The sequence below is a fragment of the Anabrus simplex genome, chromosome 1 (assembly GCF_040414725.1).
Source record: "Anabrus simplex isolate iqAnaSimp1 chromosome 1, ASM4041472v1, whole genome shotgun sequence".
Classification (NCBI taxonomy): Eukaryota; Metazoa; Arthropoda; class Insecta; order Orthoptera; family Tettigoniidae; genus Anabrus; species Anabrus simplex.
Genome location: NC_090265.1, coordinates 513,896,113 through 513,908,594, shown reverse-complemented (window position 1 = coordinate 513,908,594; position 12,482 = coordinate 513,896,113). Strand labels below are relative to the sequence as shown.

General features: G+C 37.2%; 1 protein-coding gene across 1 annotated transcript in view; it reads right to left on the bottom strand.

Moving 5' to 3' along the window:
- Nucleotides 1-12,482, bottom strand: part of LOC136875368 (dynein beta chain, ciliary) — a 782,313-nt gene that overhangs the window by 232,645 nt on the left and 537,186 nt on the right. The window lies entirely within an intron of this gene.

The following is a 12,482-nucleotide window of genomic DNA, read 5'->3' as shown; positions in this document are numbered from 1 at the left end:
TAATGGTTTCCTTGTGCTTACACTAACTCCTATTTCTCAAACTTCATTGGCTCCTCGGTGGAAGTGAGCGAGTACGGTTGTCTTTCCTGATTGACCGTCTTAGTGGCTAGATGTGGTTGCTCAGAGCTCCACTCACTGGGGAGTTGGGCATTCCTAAGAGGAATGTTTCTTTTATGTTCAGTTCTAACTTCACTAAAATTTTAAATGTAAAACTTTCCTTTAATTATGCAGGAGTTTGCCCTTGGATCTTACATTAACCACTAAAATTCAAATATTGCAATGATGTAATTTTTCAACTAAAAGCATCTAACGCAATAATAATTAAACTTATGTTTTAATGGTCTATCTTTTTAATACTATATTATGCAATGTTTACATTACATTTTAAATCTTGGAACTAGTTTTGGGCGGCCATCAACAGCCATAATACAAAACTATACAAACACATCTAATGACTAAAACAAATGTACAAACACAAATGACATTAAAAGGTATTAAAAGGATCTGGGATGAACTATGTGCACAACACGTAAAATATGATGAAATTAAAATTAAAATTAAAATTAAAATTAAAATTAAAATTAAAATTAAAATTAAAATTAAAATAAGGCTCTAAAATCCTTGGATGTGATGCATCATATTAAAATGTTTCATTAGTGCTTCTTGTCAAAATATCCTTAAAAATGCTGGGGGATAGTGGGTTCAAACCCAACTGTTGGCAGCCTTGAAGATGGTTTCCCGTGTTTTTCCATTTTCACACCAGGCAAATACTGGGGCTGTACCTTAATTAAGGCCTCAGCTGCTTTCTTCCCACTCCTAGGACTTTCCTATCCCATCATCGCCATAAGACCTATCTGTGTCAGTGTGACATAAAGACAATTGTAAATAAAAATAAATAACATTTAAAACAAGAATAATATTTAATGAAATTAGACATAGACTATTTTCCATCACTTTTTTGCACATGGGCTTTGGACCTCCAATGGTAGATTTAAAATTGTGAGATGCTTATTGTTTAAGAGCATTATCATTGTCTTTGTTATGTACATAACATTTACTCAACAGTTTTAATCATCACCATTAGTAGCCTATTAACACATGTACAATATAAATTAAACAATTCATAGTTACAAAATGTCCTCACCAGACATGTTGGTTCCTTGAATCCATATTCTTTTTAATGGGTTCCATTGAGGGATGTTTTCAGGAAGTTCATAGTCATCCCCTTAATGGCTCTCAATATTTCTGAGCATGTTGAATGCATTCTTTGTATTATTCAGGAGTTACCAGGAGCAAAGCTTCAGTGCATAGGTCTCCATTATTTCCATGCTTCTGCCTTTTTCTATGGTATTGGCGATATATATATATAAATTTTTTAATTTGCCCCGAACATAAACCCAAATGTGTTTGATTGTGTTTAATTTGCAGTAAGCCAGTGGTGACCAGGAATGTAGCACCTGTGCAGCACACTGATATGCTCCTCCCAGTGTGACTGTCTTGACTAGTCGTTCAGAAAGGGAATACTACTAGTCATAGCAGTCATCCTTTCTGAGTCCGAAAATTTACACCGCACATATTATATTACATATTAGCGAAGATCCCTGATGAGCATATAAAAATCTTACTTGGAGATTTCAATGCTAAAATAGGCAGAGAAAAGAAGTATCGCACAGTTGTAGGAAAATGGCCAGCTCATAAATTAACGAACAAAAATGGCCAAAGATTAATTGAACTTTGTGCAGATCATAGACTCGTTTTGGAAACCACCAGATTCATGAGGCGACCACATAAACTTATGACATGGAAATGCCCTAACGTAAAATTGGGAGAGTTTCAGATTGATCATGTTGCCATGGATAAAGATTATCATAAAGAAATTTATAATGTCAGAGTCCTCCGTGGGGTAGACATTGACTCGGATCATTATATCTCAAAAATAAAAATCAAGTTAACACCAAAAAGGAAACACAAACATAATCATCTCAAAGCAAGGAGAAATTATGATCCCAGTTACTTAATAAATAATAAAATATATTTAGAGAGATCCAAAACACCTTTAAATGACAAATTAGAGACAATGATCAACAAACTTAAAACCATAGCTGAAGAAATTGCCCCAATCAAAAGGAGAAAGAAACATGCGTGGTGGAACGAGGAATGTGACAAAGCAATTCAAGCAAGACACAAGGCATGGATAAATGATCAACAGAGGAAAACGGAAAAATCTCGAGAAGAACTAATTAATGCCAGAAGACAAACAGCTAAAGAAATTAGGACAATTAAAAGGAATTATCAAAAGGAAATGCTTAGCACTATAGAAGAAACATTCAATCAGCATAAAACAAGAGACTATTACAAAACATTCAAGCAATATCAATCTAAATTTACCCCTCCCACACTTATGTTAAGAAATAAAAATGGTAAAATGGCACACAATAATCAGGATAATGCTAACATTCTTGCAGAATACTTTAAAGAGTTACTTAATTGTGAGGATCCTGTGGAACATTTAGAATTTGATCCTAACCCAAAAAATAAAACTCCATTACAAAAGATTATACCACCAGTTTACAATGAAGTGAAAACGGCAATTAATGCACTTAAAAACTACAAAGCAGCAGGAGAGAATCAAATAGTAGCAGAAATATGGAAGAATGCTAATGATCAGACTATTCAAAACCTACATAAATACATCATTGATATTTGGAACACGGAGAAGCTTCCTGAGGAATGGAATACAGCGATAATCCACCCGCTGCACAAGAAAGGTGATCGCTCCGATCCAAATAATTATCGGGGGATATCCTTACTTGATATTACATACAAGATTTTATCCAAGATTATATACACAAGAATCCAAGAACAACTCGACCAAGAACTTGGAGAATATCAGGGAGGATTTCGACCAGGTAGAAGCTGTCCAGATCAAATCATTAGTTTAAAATGGATAATGAAGCACCAAAGAGTTCGAAGTAAGGGTCTGGTCATCACGTTTGTAGATTTTAAAAAAGCATACGACAGTATTCATCGTGACTCATTATTAAAAAGCCTTAAAGAATTTGGCTTACATCAAAAACTTGTTAACCTCATTAATATGACTTTTAAAAATACGAAGGCAAAAGTTAAATTTAGAGGTGAATTATCAGAATCATTCACTATAAGAACTGGACTTCGACAAGGAGACGGACTTTCACCATTGTTATTTAATTGTGCATTGGAGAAGGTTATGCGTGAATGGAACAAGAAATGCCAACCAACTATCAAGATCGGTAGAAATATTAAACTCAACTGCCTTGCTTTTGCGGACGATTTAGCATTACTTGCAAATACAATAGAAGAGGCTAAATTTCAAATTGAACAACTAGAAATTATAGCTAAAAAAATGGGATTACAAATTTCATTTGAAAAAACAGAAATGATGCCAACTTTTAAAGTTGATTTACCAGTTATTCAGCTGAACAGTAATAAAGAGATTAAAATTGTTCAGAAATTCAAATATCTTGGGGAAATAATAACATGGAACACAAATGAAAAAGAAGCAATAGAACACAGAACAACTAAATTTAAACAAGCACAAAGACTTACCTGGCCAACCTATAAAATAAAATCTCTTTCGATAAACGCTAAGCTGAAACACTATAATTCCATAGTTAAACCAGAGGCAACCTATGCTAGTGAAACTTTATTCAAATTAAATGTAAAATCTACAACAGACAAATTACAGAAAACTGAGAGAAGAATTCTTAGAACAATTATTAATAAAAAACACCAAGTTGATGGACAGTGGAGATTGTTGCCTAACAACATTGTCTATCGTGAATGTGAATCAATAATATCTACAATGCGTAAAAGAAGAATTTCCTTTTTCTGTCACATATCAAGATTAGCAGACACCAGGATATTGAAACAACTATTCGATTACTTTTTGAAGAATAAAATCAATAATAATTGGTTCAAAGAAGTTCAGGACGATTTGGAAGAATTGGGTATAACTCGGCAACAAATCAAAGACAGAAAAGAGAAGAGGATTTTGAAGAACAAAAGCATAAGTCTCAAACTAAAAGCAGTTGAACGGAAACAATATACTATATCGGACACACAAAGGGCTTCCAGGTCGGAGAGGATGAAAAAGTTCTGGGAGAAGAAGAAGAAGAAATTAACTCAAATGTATTGATTTCAGTGCTCCAATGTGGGCGTAAAATATGTAAATAAATAAATAATAAATAATATTATATTATTATTTTATTGTGAATTATACATCACATAACTCCGCTATTGTTTGGTTCAAGTCCGGAATGTGAAAGGAGGAGGGTTGGCTGGTCTGGCACCCAGCTGTAAAACTGCTAATGTCAAGTGTTCGGTGGCGGTAAATAACCTGAATCCCTAAAGGAGCCAATGGCTTCGGGCGGATGAGCTCCCTTAGGTAGGGTGATGGTCCCCTCAGTGGAGGAAAGGACACTGGAATCCATCATTTGAAGACCCAATGGCAAACAAGCAAAGGAGGAACCTCTCACTTCGGTTCCCAGTGGTTGTGGAGGTGGATAAGGTCATGCCAGACAGACTGGCTGTGAAGGCGCTACTCACTCATAACTGGCATCTGTGGCAGACCCTTGCAATCTCGGTGCCTAACACTGCACGTCTCATTTCACATGTGCCGCAAGATATGGCTTTGAGACCATAGTGTGGGTTACTTCCTGGCAAGTTGGGATCCTCCTTAAACAAATCCATGCCAGTGGCACTTTTCCTGCAACTTTCTTCAAGTCCAACAGTGATGGGGCAAGGATGGTGGAGGCAGGTTTAGGGTAAACTGGGAGCCTCTAGTCCGGACCTGCACATTGGTTGGCAGATGTATGATGTTCGTCGTCATGAGAGTCGGTGGCTACTCAAGAATTTGGTCCTGCATCTGTGTCTAGGCAGGCCTATTTAGGACCACTACTGCCCACCCCAAATGGGGAAGGTCCTAGAAAATGTGGGCTAAACATCGGAAGTAACCCTTTCGCCTGGCTGAGCAGCCGCACCCAGCGGGTAACTCCACACGTAGTTGAAATATGGCAGATGAATGTAAAATTATAATTGGATCCTGGAATGTCAGGAACGTAGCTTGATAATGACAACAGTGACAGAATGGAGAGAAGAACAGCTCTCATCACCCATGAGCTTGCTATACTAAACATAGATGTCGCTGCACTGAGCGAAACTAGACTATCAGATGAAGGGAAGATTGTTGAGTCCGGATCAGGCTATACCATATTTTTGCAAGCGAAGGAGGATGGAGAGAACCGTATTCATGGGGTTGGATTTGCAGTTAAGACAAAACTGGTAAATGATCATCAGCTCACACCCATTGCATTCAGCGAAAGGCTCATATCACTCCGCATACCACTCTCTGGAGATAGGTTCATCACATTCATCTGTGCATATGCCCCCACCCTGAAAGTTGATAAAGAAACTAAGAACCATTTGTACCACCAGCTGAACACCATCATCACCAAGATAGCACAATCAGACAAACTGCTACTGCTTGGAGACTTCTTTGCCAGAGTGGAAAGGGATAATCGGTTGTGGGAAAGTGTAATGGGCAAACATGGTATTGGTAATTGCAATGGCAATGGTCTGCTACTTCTCAGCCTATGTGCAGAACATGAGCTGTGTATCACTAACACTCAGTTTCACCTACCTAACTGTTAGACCACATGGATGCACCCACGATCTAAGCACTAGCACATCGTCGACTAAGTCATCATCCGACAATGTGACGAGAAAGATGTTTTCATCACTAAGACTGCAAGGAGTATTGATGATTGTTGGATGGATAACAAACTTCTGATCTGTCAACTCAGAATATCCTTCCATCGGAAACCAACTGTTCATCACCCAAGTAAGCCCCGATGCAAGTTTGCCACTTTCAAGCTCTCAGATAAATCCACATCGACAGACTTCCAAAATGCAATCACGAACCATTTGGCAAGCAATCCAGTATGCACAAATGACATGGAGCAAGAATGGTCAGCACACGAAAGGGCTATCATTGAGTCAGCTGAGGAAATCATCGACTATGAGAAAAGAAAGAGGCAAGACTGGTTCAAGGACAACAATGAAGAAATTCTGAGCCTTGTCAATGACAAATGGGAAGCCCACCTATCCCTTCATCAAGAACCATCATTCAGTGTGAAGAAAGCTGTGTTTCAAGATCTGAAACAGAGATGTCAGATTCCAATAAGAGAAATGAAGAACAACTGGTGGCAGGCGAAGGCTCTAGAACTCCAAAGACTATCTGATGCCAGAGACCTGTGGAACTTCTATGCGTGAGTAAAAGAGATCTATGGTCCAATTTGGACTGCATTTGGAACTCTGAAAACAGTTGATGGTGCTAACACCCTCACTGATGGTAGAGACATCCTGGAGCACTGGAAGGAATACTTCTCCACTCTTTTAAACCAAAGCTCCTCTGCTGCTGATGACATTTTATGGGATGTGCCACAAATCCCCCCACTCAACCATGGATGGCGATGCCACCAACTTATCAAGAATTCTGTGTGGCACTTGATAGGCTGAAACCTAGGAAAGCACCTGGACCAGACAACATCCCTCTGGAACTAATTCAAGGTGAGGCTTACCCCTGAAAACAAGGCTCTTTACTCTCATTCTCTCAATTTGGGAAACCCAAAAAGTACCTGGCAATCTCAAAAATGCCAATATCATTACTATTTTCAAGAAAGGTGACCGTAGTATATGTGACAACTATCATGGCATTTCTCTGCAATCCATTGTAGGTAAACATCTCACAGGGATTCTTCTTAGTCACCTGCAAGTCATCTCTGAGAGGACTCTACCAGAGTCTCAACGTGGTTTCCGAGCCTCCAGAGGTACTGTTGACATGATCTTTTGTGCAGGGCAATTGCAAGAGAAATGCCGAGAACAACAGAAGCATCTTTATTTTGTATTTTGTGACCTGGAAAAGGCCTTCGATAGTGTTCCAAGACTCGCTATGTGAGCAGTTCTGAGACGCTTTGGCTGTCCTGAGCATTTTATGGGCCTGGTGCAAGCACTTCATGATGGTATGACTAGACAGATTCTCCATCAAATCAATTTCTCCGAACCATTACCAATCACACATGGATTGAAGCAGGGTTGCGCTCTTGCTTCAACTCTGTTTGCCTTGTATCTGGCGGCCATGCTTTATGAAACAACAGACAACGCCGGCATAGAGATTAAATACCGCTTTGATGGTGGCCTCTTCAACTTGGCCAGACTTCACTCGCGAAGACATACCAGTGTTACTAGAGTAACTGAAATGCAGTATGCTGATGATACCGCATCACCGGCTCTTACACCTGTGAAACTGCAACAGTCAGTCAACAGTTTCAAGGATGCATATGACCTTTGTGGCCTCACCATCAACGCCAAAAAATCCAAGGTACTTGCTCAGCCTGCACCAGGGACTAACATTCAAGAATTTAACATTAACTTCTCAAACACCAAACTAGAACAAGTAGACCACTTCACTTACCTTGGGAGTATCTTGTTAAAGAGCTGTACTTCAGAACAGGATGTGGAAAACAGGCTTCGTGTTGCCCATGTGGCCTTTGGACGACTATCACACAGAGTCTTCAGGAATAAAAACCTTAAAATTCACACAAAACTAATGGTGTGCCAGGCTGTAGTCATCTCTACACTTCTCTATGGCTGCAAAACCTGGACCTTATACCACCGCAACAATTAAAAGCTGGAGCGCTTTCACCAGCAAAACTATGCTCCATCATTAACATCGAGTGGGAAAACTACGTCTCTAATTTTGAAGTTCTCTAGAAAGCATGTACTAAGAGTGTAAAAGCATTAGTCATTAGCCATTGCCTCAGATGGACAGGGCATGTGCGCTGTATGAATGACACCAGACTACCGTGCCAGATCTTCTATGGTGAACTTAGCTCCGGTTCAAGACCATGGTGTGCCCCACTGAGACATTTCAAAGACCAACAGAACAAACCTTAAAGATGGCAGAATTAAATCCATAAACCTGGGACACACTTGCCAACACTTCGAACAAGAATGCCGCAGACATGAAGATATTAAGCAACAGGAACGCAAACTTCGCCAAACCCAGCCAAGATCTCCCCTGTCCCTCAACTGGGCGATGTGTGGACGTATGTTCTACAGAAGAATTGGCCTGTACAGTCACCGGAAGTTTAAACACAAACTGCTGTGAATTGAAGTGAACTATTAGCCAGGAAATCTGTAAACTCGGAAACGAGTAACTGCCGCCGCCGCCACCACCGCCGCCGATACGTCACATACAATAAACAAATACAAACCCATACAATATGTCCTTGTTTGAGTAAACCCATGACAATACATTCTATTTAACAATATATCACATATGAAATGCTATTTTATCGTATCACATTAATGCTCTGTTGAGATAATGATGAAACCAATGTCCAGCACAAACGTACGGCACACAGACAAGCGCAAGCTATTTTGCAAGCTTTTGTCAGATAATCTTGCATGCAACCATGGCTTGTGAATTTTCATTACAGAGAAAAACCTCTCACAAATGTATGTTTTAAAGGATAGCAAATTTTTGCCACTTCTCTTTTCTAATACGCTTTTCATTATGCAATGCATTTGCAACAGCACTTCCAATGAATCGCCGCCCTGAACCATGTAAGCTATGTTCCCTAGCCATCAAACTCATATAATACACCTGGCCAACTCTGCGGTCAGTGTTCCCCACCACATTACGCCTCTCTCCTCGGGAGGGGACACACCTACCAAGCTCTTAATACCAATACAAGTGGTCTGTTATTGGACTTTGTAAATTTTCCAGCTAACTCATTCCTGGTTGCCAGCATTTTGCCCTCATGTGCTAGGCTGGGCTCATCAGTTGGTACCTTGCACACCTACCAAGACGCTGGCTAGTACATATTGGGGAGACCACTGCGTAAGCTACTTGGAGCCGCCGGCAGTGCCACTGCACTATGAAAGACTTTGTCTCTTTACCAAAAATTTACTCATTCGGGACAAATATTTCAGATTCCCTATGGGAATCAACATCTATATTACCAAGCTCTTCACACATGTGAAGTCAGTGTGCGGTAACAGTACACACTGTGAACTGTGCAGTGTTTGGCCACTGCTGCAGTAAGCAATGCGCAGCCAAACTAAATCTACATCAGAATGGAGTTGTTTTACTAGTACCCCAAGCTTCCTTTGAGGGATTGGAATGTATGGTCTAGCATGACTATTTATCTCTGATTTCATAAGCTGGTTATCCCTTGCAACATACAGCAGAGGTGAAATATTTCTCTCCATAAGGCAAGATAAAATCTCAGTTTTCCTTTACCACAGACTGGGATTTCTTGTTAAAGGATCTATCATTGAGTGATATGGTACCTAGTCAATAACAATGAATGATTTGGCTGGAAAAAGGCTTAAAATTTTCCTGAACCACTCCTCGAAATGGGTAGAGTTTATTTCATTGCAGTAATCACTACTCCCTTTTTACGAACAAAACATAGCTCAGTGCCAGGTAAAAAAACCATTGTAAATTGCATTTTGAATTATCATGATTTCTACTTCTGAAAACTGAGATCTCAAAGGCATTCTGACTCAGAATGGGAACAACAAATATCACTGAGAATGTTTTTGTTTCCTGTGCTTTTGATGAGTTCCATACAATTCAATCCTAAGCAAGAATACCAGGTGAAAATAAACCCAGCATGGCAATGCGGCAACATTGTGCTCTCAACACAACCATTATGTTGCTATTGGTGCCCACTAAATTTCCTGCTTGAATAATAATTGGTGTAAAATCTATGGATGAGTGTAGATTTTCTATAAATATTGATAATGGAAATAGTAACTGCAGCACTCATAATGATGTAAACCACAGATTTGCCCGACTTCACAAAATTGAGAAACCCATTACAAATTAAAGTGATAACAATTTTTTAAGCAATATTGATGAACACCTGTAAGTTTGTGATCTTATTGTGGGACACTCAAGGCTATGACACATTAAAATTTATCACATTTAGATGACACGTTTTGATGTTACATAGTTTTAAAGTCTAGATTTGTCCATACAATGCCAAAATTACATTTGTTTTTCATTCCAATTACAACAACTGCAGAAACGGACATGGCAAAAATGTTGTATACAACTGTTATACGCAGAGAAAATGGAGCTATAATTTGTTGCAATTAGGTTTCAGATTGGTGCACCCAACCTTTTTTTATATACAGATTTAAACTCAAATATCCAAAATTTGAATCAAACAGTAGGCTGTAATTATTCACCCTTAATGTCCATAGAATACATGAATCATTTACTGAAAGTACAAAATGCCACAAAAGGATTCAGTTGGGTGGAGATGTAGTAAGCAGCTTGGCCTAAGCCAATGACTTGGTCTTAACAGATGACTGTATTGAAAGCCTGCAATCTTGGAGCTTGAAAAGAAGTGCATGGAATATAATATAATGTCAGATATAAAATACAAGATTGGAACAGGTGGACCACTTCAAGTATTTAAGATCTGTATTCTCCCAGGATGGTAGTATAGTAAGTGTAATCAAATCATGGAGTAACAAGGCTAATGCAGTTAGCTTGCAATTGCAAACGACACTATTCTGTAGGATAAAAGTGAGTTTTCAAACAAAATTAGCTTTAAATTTGCCTGTTTTCAGACCATCTTTGCAGTATAGGAGAGAAAACTGGGTGGACTCAGGATATGTTATACATAAGTTGAAAATAACAAACATAAAGGTAGTGAGAATGATTGCTGGAAGAAACAGGTGGGAACTATGGCATGGTGAGATTGTGGCAGTATTAAGACAGCAGTGGGAATTGATTTGAAATGTTTTATTTCATTGTATTAAAGTTCTTTTTTATGTGTATAAGATTGTATTCTGTTTGGACTTTTGGACTTGGAAGAATATTGTTTCAATCTCATAAACCTGGACCTATTGAGATCATTTAAGTTCTATTTTAAAAACATTTATGGGTTGTATCAAAATTATCATTTTATCTGTGGATTTCAATATTTTCATCTGGTCAATTATTGTGGAATGTACTATACTTCACGCGCAGTTCTGGAAGTGTGTTCCCTGTCGCGTAAACGAAGACTTTTCTCAAACATTTATTATCACTGTGTCAGCAAGAAAGAAGAGATTTCTGATTGGAGAAAATGAAAGTACCGTAAATGTAATTGGTGAGTGTAAAAGTCAATCTGCATTCTGATTGGTTCTTTTTGGTGGTTGCACCATTTCCTGTTTCTCAATCTTACCTTGCTCCTTCGGTGGGAGCGAGGTAAGGACATGCTCATCCTTCAGTCCCCTCATGGGAAATCCGAAGCACTGTTTCTACCTTTATTTTGATTTTTAAATGTGATAGTTTTCCCTTTCCTTCTGCAGGAGTTTGCTCTCAAATTTCACGTTCACCACTAATACTGTCAAAATGACTTAGCTTCTCAGCTAAGATCATATACTATTCAGTTGGAGGCAATACCCCTTTTCTTAACTTCTGTATTATGTTGTAACTACCCCTTAGATTTGCCTCCTGGTATTTCTGTTTTACCTTGCATATGTACACAAAATCTATGCACATTTTGTGAAGAGTTTTAGATAAAGATGCAAGTTTACTGTATCTCTGCATTTGGTTTCATTTCTATATTTATGTAGAATGGAACTATCCCTCATTTTACTTGACATGTATTGTCGGATTAAGGTTTCTGTAGGTTTGAATTTAGTGACCAAAATTTTTAAAAAGCGCATTGCGTATGACTTCCACAATTATATCTTATAATATGTAATTTTCCTTGTACTATGCATCTAAAGTCTTTCAATTCTGAGTTTCCGATTTTGTCTTCCTTAGAAAAAAAAAAAATGTAATCCAGGGGCATTTACCCTCTCCATTTTCTTTCATAGCAAAAGGCTACGTTCCATCACCTCTAAGAGTTCCATGCTGCTTTACACATATTTCCGTAGTAGTCATGTTTCCTAACCTGTTTGTTTACATTTGGTGATGCGATGCTTGTTTTTTAATCTAAGTTTTTTTACTAAGGTTAACATTTCATTTTTTATTATTATTATTATTATTATTATTATTATTATTATTATTATTATTATTATTATTATTATTATTATTATTATTATTATTATTATTATTATTATTATTATTATTATTATTATTATTATTATTATTATTATTATTATTATTATTATTATTATTATTATTATTATTATTATTATTATTATTATTATTATTATTATTATTATTATTATTATTATTATTATTATTATTATTATTATTATTATTATTATTATTATTATTATTATTATTATTATTATTATTATTATTATTATTATTATTATTATTATTATTATTATTATTATTATTATTATTATTATTATTATTATTATTATTATTATTATTATTATTATTATTATTATTATTATTATTATTATTATTATTATTATTATTA